At 44.4% G+C, this 14705-nt stretch overlaps 1 protein-coding gene across 17 annotated transcripts in view; it reads left to right on the top strand.

The window, feature by feature from the left end:
• The first annotated feature begins 489 nt into the window (after positions 1-489).
• The window catches only part of Lrrc55 (leucine rich repeat containing 55), a 32645-nt gene continuing 18429 nt past the window's right edge, over positions 490-14705 (top strand). For 10 of the 17 annotated variants that reach the window (XM_076569839.1, XM_076569837.1, XM_076569829.1 and 7 more), the window contains exon 1: positions 534-651. The gene's annotated coding sequence lies outside the window, so the exon portion shown is untranslated. Of the gene's footprint in view, positions 652-3666; positions 4858-14705 lie in introns of those variants that run through there. The other 7 variants (XM_076569834.1, XM_076569833.1, XM_076569832.1 and 4 more) reach the window with 7 other exon arrangements.

Genomic DNA, 14705 nt, shown 5'->3' with positions numbered 1-14705 from the left:
TCTCCTCCATCCTTCACCTCAGTACCTCTCATACTTTTATCTGGAATGCAAATAAAAGTAGGAAGTAGCCTCAGTGGAGAAACCCATGCCTGCACTTGTCCCTAACTACAGCTCAGTCTTCTACTCCTTACCAAACCATGCCCACAACTCCAGTCACAGGGTTCAAAGCCCTGGAGAGGAAGTATCTGTTCAGCTGGGCTAAAACATGTGCCCACTCTAAGAAAAGGAAACAACAGTCCTCCCTGTATTCCTCAGAGATCAAAGAGAAATACTAGAAATCGTTCCTCCGTCAAGCCAGACTTATGACAGTGCAAGATTAATATACTGTGAAGATTTAGAGGGTGATTCTGGGAAATAATTGTTTCTAGGCAACTGAGATATGAGAACTACCACCACTAGATCTACCTCACCTTCTCAGGAAGTAGACAAAGAGATGAATGGTTCGCAGGGGAAAGCTCCAGCACTAAGACACTGTCCTTCCCCACAGAGACCATTATGAGATTTTCAGTAATGCCTGTGAGTCACTGAGTAATGGGAGACACCCTTGGGAGCATAAACCACAAGAAGATATCATCAGGAGGTGACCTCCTTTCTGTGCTCTGAAGGACAGCCTTGGGAGAAAAAGATGATGCTGAACTTCCAGGTTGACAGGTAGGAAACAAAACCTCTTACAAGGGTCTGCTTTTGCTGTCCTCGCTAATCTCATACCCTCTGGCAAGAATCCACGAGGCTCTCCTTCCACTTGGATCACATATGATGTCTCCAGATGTGTATTTTATCTTATTACACACCCGAATGCCACTCAGTTGTTCTTGTAGACTGAAGGGGCCTTGTTTTCAGTCATTACCATCTGACTACCTGCTATGTTTCTCAGTAAAGCCTCCTAAAAGTACGCTTCTCCAGAATTCCCTGCAAATATATCAGAATGCAGAGAAAAATCAGCTAGTCTTTCTAGGCTTTACATCAAGGCAATACTTGACAATGCACAATGGAGTGGGAAATCAGAAGTTTCAGTGGCAGATTTGGGTTAGAATAATGATAATAAATGTTTTTGTTATCATACGTAAAATGCTGGCTACTGCTCTTTTCAGTCTATGGGGATTGTTTCACTTAATCTTCTTGATCCTCTGAATTCAGTGATTTAATTATCCCCACTTTACAGATAAGAAAACTGAGACATGAGTAATTTGGCTAATATCACTTATCAGGAAACAGCAGAGTCAGTCTGACCACAAGCAAAGCCTGCAGTCCTTCTGCAAAAATGTTCCTGAATAAATATGCATGCCTTCCCCATCCCTCATATGCTTGGTTCATACAGACCCAGGCATAAGGGAGAGAAGGGAAGGAAGACATAACTTGCGAGTATGAGAAATAAGAAGTAAAGCCTGGCTGTCTGGAGGCCAGACACACAGAGCACATGGACAGAGGAGGCTGTCTGGGACAGCAGACGCACCACTAAATCACACAACCCTGCATTCTGACAAAGGCCAGGCAAGGTGGCCAGGCATCAAGGATTTGAGACTGCCTCTAGCCTCAACGCAGACAGACAGACAGATGCATAAAAATAATATACAGATAAATAAGGGGGGAGAGAACCAGAATGCCTAGCACATTGCCATCTCTGAGGAGATGGGAACACATGTTGGTGAGAACGGCCTCTCAACTTACTCTAGACTGAACTTGAGAGGAGCAGAGAGGACTCCCGGCACAAAGGGCTTAGCTGGTGTATTGGTGGAAAACACCCTTCTTGCCCTTCCCACTTCTGGACTCCTGCCTGCCCTCTCTAAGGCTCTCAGGAGCATCATTACTGTTACCGTTACCGTTTGATCTGTCCTTACTTCATGGCAGGCTTTCTACTCCCACTGGGCTACCACAGTAGGCATATGAGCCCTTGCTCCACCCAGGACCTCACCCCGCTGTCTTTTCCATTACCATAGCATCCTTACAGGCCTCATGTTTCAGGCAGGAAGGGTTAAAAAAAATAACCCAACCCTTTTGCACTTTAAAAAAAAAAGAAAGAAAGAAAGAAAATAAGCTTTGACTGTGTTAAGCGACCGAGGACTCGGGTCACTTTGTTATTGCAGCTTTGCCCGACTAATATACTATGATCGTGAAGGTTTGTTATGAAAATTGAGTTTATGCATGCATAGAATTTACAAGCCTGGTTGATATATAGTAAGCACTCCATAAATACCAATGGTTGTTAATGCGAATCCTAGATGACTGAACACTGATACTAATCCCCAGAGGGCTTAAGGCTTTACTGAGGTTGGCATTTATGGCTCCAGCATGAACATCCACTCAACTGCTTTTAATAACAGCGGAGCACCGGGGCTGGGCTGCTGCATATTTGCAGAAGGCTTTATAGTTTCTTTAAGGTTTATAAAGCAACCGAGACTGTTTCAGTTGGAAGACAGCTTAAAGGCCACCTTACCTGAGCTCCACTTGAGGCTTAAGTCCCCTCTCCAGCACTCAGACCAAGCTTTTCTCTAGCCACAGACAAACACCCAAGCAGCTAATTTAAAGAGTTCCTACTGATATTCTTCCTCATTGCTTGTCTGAATCCATTCCCAGCAGTCCCTTCTCCGGCCACTGCACCTTCCCAGCACATCCATCTCCAGTCTACCCACTAGATCCCCCAAATACAAAGGACACATTCCACCTGCTGACAAACTTCCAGCACCCAGGAGACAGAAACAGGAGGAGAACAGGTTTCAAAAAATGCTGTGCGAAATAGTGACACCCTATCTCAAAAAGGAAAGTGGGGACACAGGGGTCATCCATCTATGCATCCAGTCCATTCAGTCACAGATACCCAACCCCAGCCTTCTACTTGCCCTCAACACTTACTGCCTCTTACTCTGCCCTTCCAGTGCCTTACCTATGAAGCCAAAGTAATGGCAACACCTAATTCATTGTAATGTCTTTTGATTCAGTAGGGTGTATAGAGCCTAGTACGCATTGTGAGAGCAGTAGATCCCAGTTCTCATTGCTATTCCTATGGTGGTCTCAGAGGATTGAGGAAAAATAAGAGTTGAGGCTATGGCTCAGTGGAAGAACACTTGTCTAGCATACATGAGGCCATAGGTTCAATTCCAGTACTGCCAAAAACAAAAACACAGAATATTAAGAATAATAAGTACCAAGCCAGCATTTACAAGACCAGCAAGTCCTGTAAAAGCAAAAGTACAGGGTGCTGCAGAATAGAATGTGTTTGTGGGTTTAATAGTTTCCTATCAAGAGACCTCCACTCCTATACAGAGAGATGTTGTTGGTTCACAGGAGCCATTGCAAAGGTCTGGGAAACCATAGCCAAGAAGCTACCAGGTCCCCTCTTGAAGGCCTCTAAACATTGGCAGTAGAGCAAGGTCAACGGCATCAGAACGGGAAACTGAGGAGCAGCTTGCGCAGCTGAAGGCAAAGGGGATCCAGGAAGAGGCCACACGCGCGGGGGGCCTGCTTTTCTGTGGCACAGGGCGCTTCTAGCAGCTTAAAGAACTGGACAGCATGAGCAGCTGAGACAGCAATGCCTAGCGTCACTGCCAAGCCTCCCCACAAGGAAGTAAGCAGAGCCAAGGGATGAAGGACAGCAAGTGTGATGAAAACCAGACTCCTGGGTGCAGACTGGGTTCCAGCTACTGAACCAGTGCTTCCTCTTGCTAACAGGGAAGCGGGATGGGACAGCAGAACCGAGTGAACCAGACTCTATCGCACCTCCCCATCAGAGCCCAGCCTCACTATGACGTCAGACACGCCGAATGGAGCTCAAGGAGTGGGAGGTGATGGGCCCAGCCTCATCCACGGCAAGCCCTCAGCTTCCTCGGATGTTGTTTTATGTGGTCTAGCTGCATTTTCTCTCAGAAAAGAGCCTGGGAGGGAAGCTTTCATCTGCTCCCTATTCATGCTGTTCGCCTGCTGCTTCATTGATTGCCCTTCATCTGCCCTGGCAGGGACTGGGATGTGACTAGGGAGAGCAGGCAGCCCTGGGGTGGATACCGGAAATCCCTCAGCCTAGTCACAGAAGAAATCCCCCTGCCCCCGCTTAATTTTCGATAAAAGACAAAAACATCGTTCTCGCTGAAAAATGACAAAGAACTGCTAAATCCTGTTTAAAACTGTTTTCTCCTCCTGGCTTGAATTTCGTTTGAATATTCAATAGAGAAACCCTCTCTTTTTCCTTCAAGAAACTAAACCATTGAGTGGAAGTTCCTCGCCCCCACCTGCAGCCCTGAGCTGCGTTAACTATAAACTTGTATTTTTTTTTTCAGTATGTCTCTCTCCAATATTTAAGTACAGGACCAGAGATTCATTAGCCTATTACAGTGACAGACAAAGTCCCCATCAGGTACCCTGGGTGACTCAGAACTTCCACCAACCCAATGGGGTCATGGAGAAAGCTCTTCCTCAGCTGCCAACCCATCTCCTCAATGATGTCTATTCCATGATGACTTCAGGAAGCCATCATACCTCTCCAAGCCTCCGTTGTCCCACCTGTAAGATGGAGCCAATATTAAAGTCCTGATGGGACTCAAGGGAAGATTCAGTTAAATGACCACGTGTTAAAAGCTAGAACATGCTGGTTCCAGGATAAGCACCCCAAACTAGCAACCGTTGCAGGCACAAGCTGCCGTGTCCAGTTTTCACATTGGTTACTAGATCCAAACTCAGTTCCTCGTGTTTGCATGTGAGCTCTTTACCCTCTGAGCCATCTTCACAGCCCCCAACCCAGCGACAATTCTAAAGACTCAGTGGAGAGAACATGAAGCATCTCAGCTGACATTTGCAAGCACTGCTAAAATGGGAGGTGCCACCTTCACCAGCAAGGTCAGAGGACTCGTGCCTGCTAAAGCTGGAGAGGTGAGAATTACAGACAGAAAACAAAAATCACACTGCCACTTGGAAACCTGCCAACTGCTGCAATCAGGGTATAAATAATCAGAAAAGCGAGCTAGGCGTGAATCAGGTGCACCTCACAGAGGTACAGAAAACCAGTGTTGACCCCTCCCTCTTCTCCATGAGCCCCACTCTGTACTGGCTTTTAGAATGTAGTTTCTACGCAGCTCTCCTCTTTTCCAGCCATCCCTGTCTTCTGCCTTGTCTCCCCTTTTTTTTCTCTAAGCCCATGGGTTTGGTACTTGGCATTCTGATTCTCTTGTCCAGTGTTGTGTTCCTGAAAATGATCATTGTTTCTCAGAATTAATCTCCCTCTACCCAATCCATCCTTAGTTAAGAAAGCCATCAAGCTAAACTCTCCAACTCTGATTCTTCTCTAAGTTTCCCATGGTTCACAGGCTACCTTTTCTAAGATACTCTCGGATAAGTCACTCTTTCCGTCATCTATTCAACCGACACATATTTATAGAGAACAAAATATTTATTGAGAACACACCAGGCATTGAATTAGGTGTCAGAGATACAAAGATGAGGCGTGCATACTTATAAGCATTTAATGATAAAGAAAGAGCATTTTAAGGAAATTTTTAGTTGTGAGAAATGTGAAAAATAGAACACAGGCTAAGATGCACAAAATTGAGGATAGTAGAGAGCTAAGAACTATTCCTTGTGAAGTGAGACTATTATACATAGATAGTATAGAACCCAAGACCCAAAGAGTGGGCAGGAGATAGGTGCAATGAAGAAATCATTCCAAAAATGTGGAATAGCATAAGGAAGGCCCTCAATAATTTTCTTTTTATTTACTCGTGTGTGTGTGTGTGTGTGTGTGTGTGTGTGTGTGTGTGTGTGTGTGCGTGTGCATATGTGAAGATCAGAGAACAATTTTTTGGAATCGTTCTCGCTTTCCACCATGTTGAGACAAAGTCTCTCGTCGTTTCTGCTGCTACACTACATACTTAAGGCTAGCTTTCCTCAGAGCTTTCAGGCTAGTCTCCTATCTGTTCCTCTCCCCTTACTGGGGACATAGACTCATGCCTCTACATCTTAGGTTTTTTAAATAGATTTCTATGATCAAACCCAGTTTGCCAAGCTTGTCATCAAGTGCTTTTACCCACTAAGCCTCCACCCTGTCATTATCTTTACTAACAAATTTGACTTGTGGGAGACATAAAATGGACCGTCTCCGTTTTTTGTTAATTGTCAAGCAAAACCTAAAAGCAGGCAGGTTGTAGTCACTATGAGAAATGTCCATTAGCCAGACAGCCAAATAATTATCTAAATTGTCCCAACTCTGACATTTGTCACCGTGTCTTCCCTCAGAGGTATGTAAGTAGGGAAATAATGAGAAGAAAGTTATTTTGTAATTACCCAGCATGAATTATGACTCCAAGAGTCTATTTCCAGGGGTACTTTAGAGTAATTTAGTTCAACATTATTGAAGTTTAATTTAGTACGTTATTGGTGCAGAGAAACTCTGGAACCAGACTCAAAATGAAAGGATTTTTATCCTGACATTTGAATCCATCTTCCTATGGATACCAACTTCATTAAGCCCTCAGTGCCTTCCCTGTGTGAGGGAAGAAAAACACCTGCTTTATCACCTTCACAGAAGAGTTGGAAAATCAGGGGGATTCATGTAGAGATGCTTTGCCAATTAAGACTGTTCATTGAAGGAAACATTTCTCATGCCTTCCTTGATGCGAAGAGACTCCTTTGGTCACAAACGATTAAAGAAAACATAAGCTAGTTTAAGGAAGAAAAAACACAAAAAATACATAACACAATATATTTATATATATAAAACTAGGGCTGACTATCTGTAAGCACCAATTGATTCGCAATTCAAATGTTATCACCTGAACCCTGACCTCTCCAGCTCTGACACTTTTGACTCCCTTGAGAGACCATTGTGGTAGCTGCCAGTTGCTCAAGATTTAGACCCTCCGAGGTTCAAACCCTTGAGGAAACTCTCTCTCTCTCTCTCTCTCTCTCTCTCTCTCTCTCTCTCTCTCTCTCTCTCTCTCTCTCCCCCCTCTCCCCTCTCCCCTCTCCCCTCTCCCCTCTCCCCTCCTCTCCCCTCTCCTCTCTCCTCTCTCAGTGAGGCATGTCTCCATCCCATGCTCAGTTCTTCAGTAAAAAGCACTCATAGACGTTGGGGCTGGAGACATAGCTCTGTGGTAAAGCATTTGCAGAGCACATGCAAGTCCCTGTGTTCAGTCCTTAACACCGTAAAGTACATGGACCAAAGGTTGAGAAAGGATGGATTTCTAGGGAAACCAAGAGATGGATTAAAGGAAACCAGACAGCAAAAGCTGTAAGACGAATTGCTAAATGGTCTTATTAATAAAAAAATAAAAAAACAAACAGAGCCAGATATTGGGGTAAAAACTGAGAGATCAGAAAAGCAGAAAGAAGCCAGCCACATTCTCACCACTTGGAAATCCTCAGCCAAAGAGAGCTACTTCCTGTCTTACCACGCCTATATGCCTTTCTAATCTGCATCTCACTCCCTCTCTCCGCCCAGCTACATCACTTCCTGTCTGTATGTACACCCCTCCAGACCTCTAACGTTAGTGCTGGGATTAAAGGCGTGTGCCATCATGCCTGGCTCTATTCCCATTGTGGTCTCTGCCTCCCAAGTGATAGGATTAAAGGCGTGTGCTACCATTGCCTGACTTTTATGTTTACTATAGTGGCTGACTTTTTCCTCTGATCCTCAGATAAGCTTTATTAGGGTGCACAATATATTGGGGGACACAATATATCACCACAAAAAGCAGTGGCTATCCACCTCTTAATCCTAAATTTCTTCACAGAGACCCGCCCCCCAGGTCAGTATTCAGCACAGTATAGCTTGAAATAGATATAGTTACAGACTCCAGACAGTCCGCATCTCAAGTGGGAGTCAAGTCCTGGGGAAACTGGATGTTGAGCCTTCCATCTTTCCTTTTCTTGGGTGTCACCTTCCCTTCAGCTCCAGTCTGCTGCTCCCCATCGCCAGGCCATTCCTGTCATACAACAGTTCCAGACCATGGGGACCTGAACTGAATCTCACCCACTTCTCCTGTTAAGTCCACATTCCAACCGTCTACCAACAGCCCCATGGGTTTTCTGGCCCTGGCTTTTCTCCTGTTCTACATCTTTGCTTTCTCTTCATTCCCAGATTCAAGATATGTAAATGATGCAGCAGATACACACACACACACACACACACACACACACACACACACACACACACACACACACAAATGATGAATACTTTGGGGAGGTAGAGAATGGTGAGGGGCAGGATAATGGAAAAAGTACCACAGAGAAATACACAGACACTTAAGTAATGATTAGGATTTTGCTCAAAGAAGAGGAACAGAGGGCCATTCCATGAGACCTAAAACCACTTTGTTCTATCTTTTGGAGGAAAAAAAAAACTCTTTCCTCAACTCAGAAGTTACAAACCAGTGGCCTACAGGCAAATCAGCCTGGTAGATGTGTTACACTTGGCCCAGATAGCATTTTGTAGAATTTAAATTACTTGCCAGCATTTAAAAATGGTGAGATTTTTTACATAAGGACCTGGATTTCCAGCTGCTCTTGAAAACTCAGAAATTGTGGTGACAGCCCTACACCCCAGTTCCCTCTGGGATGACTGTTGCCTGGGTGGAGTAGCCCTTGCCCTCCTTAGTGTAAGGACACAGCAAAACCTATCACCTTGTCTCATCTTCTCATGTGCCACTTAGAGCTGAGTGTTCAAACAATTAACCACTCATTCTTCAGGTCACCCCCATTATTATCATGTTATCTGAATTTATCATATTATATATGTATTGTAACAATTTAATGTTTCATTAGTCCCTGACTTATGTCAGTGATTCTTGAAATCAACAGAACAAAGTCAAAACTCCAAATGCTTTCTAGGTTGACTCGACTATCTTCCTCTATTTTATCAACTAAATCTGAAGCTAGAGAACCCTGATAGACACATGTAATCTGCCAACATTATGATATGGCTTTGTCATCTACAAAGTTCACACTCCAGAACTGCACAAACTGAGTTAAGATTTAAAAAAAAAAAAATCTTAATGGAGCTGGAGTGAAAGCTCAGTTGGGTACAGTGCTTAGCTTTCAAGAAAAGGGAGGTGTTTGAGCCTCAGAATATAAAATGGTCAGGTTGGACTGTGGCACATGTGTGTAATCCCAGCACTGGGGAAGTGGAGGCAAGCAGATCTCTGGAGTCTGATGACCAGCCAGCCAAGCCTGTTTGGCGAGTTCCAGACCATTGAGAGAGCTTGTCTCAAAACAAAAGGTGGACAGTGTGTGGTGAATGACAACTTAGGTTCTCTAATCTACACACACACACACACACACACACACACACACACACTTGCCGAGACATAAACATACATACATACATACATACATTTCATAATGTTTTAAATAAGTTTACAGTTTCGTGTTGGATAGTCATTGTTACCCTGGGGCCCATGCAGTCCACAAGCCACAGTGTGGACAGGCAGTCTGGGACTATTCACAACGTCCTAAGCCATCCTTTCTGGTGATGGCATATTCATAACATATGTCATCTCCCATGAGTAATCCCTGCTGTCAGACTTCCCTGGGTCCTCGGTGTCCTGCTTGAAGTCATGTCCTCTGTATAGACCACCCGGTTCTTCATAAAACCACCCCTCCCTGGGGACCCTGCGATAGCACTAAGCTCCTACTTCATGCGGTTCAGTACCTGTTTCTCTCTAATTGTCTATTTACACGGCTGCCTCCTCCACACCCACCCGAGGCTGAGAGCCTTGAAAACAGAAACTGTGACTGATTCATCTTTGTAGATTCAGTGCCTTTCTGTATACCTTGGCAGATATCAGACACTCAATAAATTCTTGTTAAATGAATGAAGAAAGGAACAAACACAGAGAGAACAAATTGGCATGTGTTCATGGAATGTCACACCTCAGCAATTGTAATGAAAGAAATCCATTCCATTGAAGCTTTTCTGTCGACAAAGAATTGTTTTGTCCTCTAGAGCCCTTTAGAAGTAGTTTTGACAGATTCTAGGGAGTTATCAGAGGAAGCTTATTCAAGGGAAGTCGTATCTCTTGAGAATGAACAGAGAGAGATTCGGTTATAGGATGAGCCTCAATGCTGGTCTCTGACATTTCTGGACCCTCAAGTTACAGCTGACAAACACTATGAAACTGTAGCTCAGATACCACCTCTACTCTGGTGCAGGCAGGAAAAAAGTAACCCCACATTTTGGATACCCAAAAGAGACATTCTAAGTTACCATCTGACTTCCCATCCACACAAAATATATTTACCATTCTTTAAAGATACCAGACACCTCATACCTGAAGACTTTTGCACTTTCTACTCCCTTGCTCTAGACTCACCCTCTTCTGTGTATTTGCCCAGATCACTTTCTTGCTTTATTCAAACCTAAGATCACACTAATACTAAGAGAAAAGTTTTCTCTACCCACTAAAGTAAAACTGTGAAGTGTGTCCCACACCTTGTGATGCTTTGTTCTTCATTCTGCTTGAAGGTGGAGCTAGAGGAAGCAAAGGACTGGGGATCAGTGAGAGACAGGACTTAATCTCATCAGGACTAGCCACCTCTGGTCTTTGTCTCTGGTCTTTTTTCTGCTTGATTCAATTCCATCCTACCAAAACAGTCGATGGAATTTTTCACTTTCATAACTCAACAAAGAACATTTCCCACCCTTCCCCATGAGAATATTTTCAGAGAAATAACCTGATTGGTACATCAGAACCATCACCACCATAAGAGAACATATGTTCTTAGTGGTTCGGCCTCAGGGTTGCCTCTGGTAAGTCCTTTAGAATTTGGTTCAGACTCCAGCGTGTTGCTATGACCAAAGCAAAGATTTGTGCACCTCAACATGCCCAGCTGGAGCTGGGATAGGAATAAGTTCCATCTCAACTGTGTGGCTGGGAATGAGTAGAAAGTCAAGACCTAATTTGTCTCCACAACAACAAACAAACAAACAGCAGAATAATGGCTCAACTGCCCTTTAATTTTGGAGTGATGATATCAAAGTCAAGAGAGATGCTCAGACTCATGTCTAGCCAGATGGTAATCTTCAAAAGGACCTTGCAACCCTTGACACGAACTCTGAGCCCCTTACCACTGTCTCAAGCTACTATTCTATCCTCAACCACCAGGGAGGTGAACTGAGGAAAGCAGAGAGGAGCTGCTATTATGGTCCTAGGCACTTGGAGAAAGAAGCTAGCAAGCATGCTATAATGCACACAGGACTGCTTAGCCAGTGCCGCAAAAACCTGGAAAGCAGCACCTGGCAGATGGCAGAGAGAGGGAGCAGCCAATAGGATGGGATTTTGCAGCCAGCATGGCAGATGCCAGGAGGCTGCAGCTATTCTGGGATGCGGGCGACGGCTGCTCCATCACACCAGCCCTGCCAGTCCCTTCTTCTCTAGGGCAGTAGGGATGTCTCCAACCTCTTTCCAGGTCCTAACTAATGTTAAGTCCGCTTCTGAAGACTTCAAGCCAAGCAGTCAGCCCAAAGATAACCATCCTATTACAGAAAAGAAAATTTCTAAATAGCATCTCCAATCTTAGCAAATGCTTAGTCATCATCCTTACTGGAACTTGACACCTACTCAACCCTCATCTGGTCCAAACGCCCATGTTATTAGATAGAGAAATTGAAGGCAGAGAGAAGGCATGGTTTGATCCAGGGTTCCATAACAAACCTGAAGGGGAGCTGGGAGTCACCTGATGTCTAAGTTCATGACTCCTTCACCTGAGCTACTGAGCACTAGGCTGTGGTTTGATTGTCATTCTTGGTCTCATTGTTGTCCATTTCTTGAAGCATGCTTTCCTGGGTGTGTCATGTCAAGATCTTCATGCCCACATTTCCCAATAAGAGCCATACTAGAACTAAAGGCATGGCTTACCACTACAGCCCCTATTCCCCACCCTCATATACTACACTGAGAACACTGTAGCCTTGGGCTCCCCAATCTCTTTCTGGACAGAACTTGAGTTAACCCAAAGAATCCAGCCCCTTCCTATTCCCATGACTTGGTTCTTCCTCCAGGTCAGTTGTCTCCCAGGCAAAAATATCTTTGCCCCAAAGTTCTTCTCAGATAGACATCAAAACAAAAAGAATGCTTAAGAACGAACCCCCTCCTCTTCTTTCAGCAAGTGTCGGTCTTCTTCCTACTGTCCACACCTTCTCTTGCCCAAGTTGACAGTAGTTCACACACCGGCTTTGTGATTAAGCCACCGGCTCTACCCATACCAAATAGACCAAATAGAAGCCATCTCTGCCATTGATGATAACCTAGACATACTTCCTTCCATTTGCTTGTTTCCCATCAGAAAAAAATGAGATATGGTGATGTCAGCCTCAAAGGATTGGGATGGATGATGAATTTGGCTCTATGTCTAATATACAGTAAGCGCTCAGTATCTCTGAGTACCAAGAAGATGACAATGTTCACACAACATGGCCTGATGAGAAGTGTCGCCACAGACTCCAGCACATCCCCTGATGCTCTCAGCCCTTTTAGCCCACTCCTGCCAGGAGACCTTCCCTGCTTACTCTCATCTCTCCATGAATTTCCGTTTTGTAAAACTCAACATCTCCCCTCCCTCTCCACTAGTGATAAGTTGAATTGCACCTCTAATAATTCTGAGTTGTCATTAGTCTTGTCTTCTCACCTAAAACCACAAACTCCTACCAAGGAAAACCAATGGTTTTTTCCTCCCAGCACTACAGAACCCAGGGCCAGGTACAAAGGAAGTTCTGGAAAAAATAGCAACTAAGTGAATGGTCAATTGGAGCAAAGTCATCTCAGAACCTTCTAAATCTACCTTCTCTTGCTCCTTCAGTCCTCTGAGCCTTTGGCATCATAACCAGACCTAGAAGCCTTCAACTAAGGGAGCTCAACATGTCTTTTTGTGATCCAAAAGGGAAAGTTAGTAAGATATGTTCAAAGTGCTCAAAAACATAAAATGTTCTTAGAAATTTGCTGAGGAAGGAAATGGTTTTTTTTTTTCATTGCCACAGAAGGATACCAAGGCTCAGAGAGGTTGGGGGATTGACCCATGCTCACACCAGAATAAAGAACAGCTAGGACTTTCTGCAGTGCTCTTGGCACCTCCCTCTGCACCAGCTGCTACAAGGAGAAGCCATGTTAAATCTCTACTCTCAGCCTCAGTAGGCTCTATAGCTAGAGAGTTTCTCTCCGGGTCCTGCCAAGTCTCGGCAGTCCTGTAGCCCACTCATAAAATAAACACACAGACTCTTACATTATTTAAATTGTTTGGCCTAATGGCTCAGGCTTCTAGATATCTAGTTCTTACATCTTAAATTAGCCCATTTCTATAAATCTATACCTTGCCACATGGCTTGTGGCTTTCTAGTATCTTACATGTTGGTACTCATGGCAGCAGCTGGCAGCATCTCCTAATTCAGTCTTCCTGTTTCCAGAATTTTCTTCTCTGCTTGTCCCGCCTATACCTCCTGCCTGGCTACTGGCCAATCAGCATTTTATTAATACAGCACGATATCCACAGCAAGGCTTAGCAAGCCTTTCCCCTGAACCAAGCAAGAGAGAGAGATTTAAGGGCTGGAGCTCAGTAGATAAGAGTGAATACTTCTCTTACAGAGGATGGAAATTCTATTCCTAACACTCATATCAGGTAGTTCACAATCTCTTGTCCAGCTCCAAAGGATCAATGCCCTCTTCTGGCTTCCGTGTGCATGTCCACTTGAATACCCTGTGCACAAGCCCCACGGAGACATGCAGAGATCCACATACATAAAAATAATTTTAAAGTAAATAAACATTTTAACTTATAATCTGAAAAACATGAAATAGAAACACTTCCCCTCATAGGAGTGCTCTAAGAATGAAATAAAATAGTCCATAGTCCCTGAACAGCACTTAATCTCATGCTGGGCATGAAAAGTATTCCACAAAGTTATCTGTGCATTAGTGTCCTCAAGAGCAAAGGCCTTTTCTCCAAGGGAGATTTGGAAGAGGCTGTGCACATACAGATGGGAAGGAGTTGGGCTACACCATAGCCTATAAAGTTTGGTATGGAAATGGTCTTGATAGCTAGGTTAAGTTTTCTTAAATATCCCAATGGAGTTCCCATTAGAAAAACTTTTCGGTACATTTTGTCTTCCTGTGGCAAAATACCTGACCGAAGTTACTTAGGGGAGAAAGTTTGTTTTAGTTCTTGGATTTTGGAAGATACAGTCCATCACGGTAGAGTAGTATGGACCATGATAACGGGAGCTTGGGATGCTGCTCCTCATCATACCTAGGTGGATCAGGACTTGAAAGGCATGAACAGAACTGGGGTCAGGCTATACTCTCAAAAGCCTGTCTCCAGTGCCCCACCTCTGCTCGCTACAGCTCCAACTCAGATCTTGTAGCTCTGATCCAGCAAGGCCTGGGTGAGAGCAGTAATTGTGACAAAAGGAAGAACTCAGTGGCAGCGCCCTCAAGGAAGCAAGCAGGAGTAAGTCGCCCAAGTCATTACAGCTTTCTACACCTTATCCAAAAGAGGGATAGCACACCTTTCTCCATACCAGCATTTTACAGAGAACAAAGGGCATAGATACTGGAGGTAGGAACGAAGCCTGCTGCTCTTGCCAATTCCTGCTTCTCATCCCCTCTTCCTTAGACACCAAAAGCTCTCATTTCCCAGAAAACACCTAGGCAGGAGCTGGCCTCACTCCCACCATCCTCTTTCCATACTTCTCAGGTTGCCTGGGAGAATATGTTCATCCTGAATGAAGGGGTCATATG

Source organism: Peromyscus maniculatus, chromosome 4 (genome assembly GCF_049852395.1).
Source record: "Peromyscus maniculatus bairdii isolate BWxNUB_F1_BW_parent chromosome 4, HU_Pman_BW_mat_3.1, whole genome shotgun sequence".
Lineage (NCBI taxonomy): Eukaryota > Metazoa > Chordata > Mammalia > Rodentia > Cricetidae > Peromyscus > Peromyscus maniculatus.
This window is presented reverse-complemented; position numbering and strand designations above follow the sequence as displayed.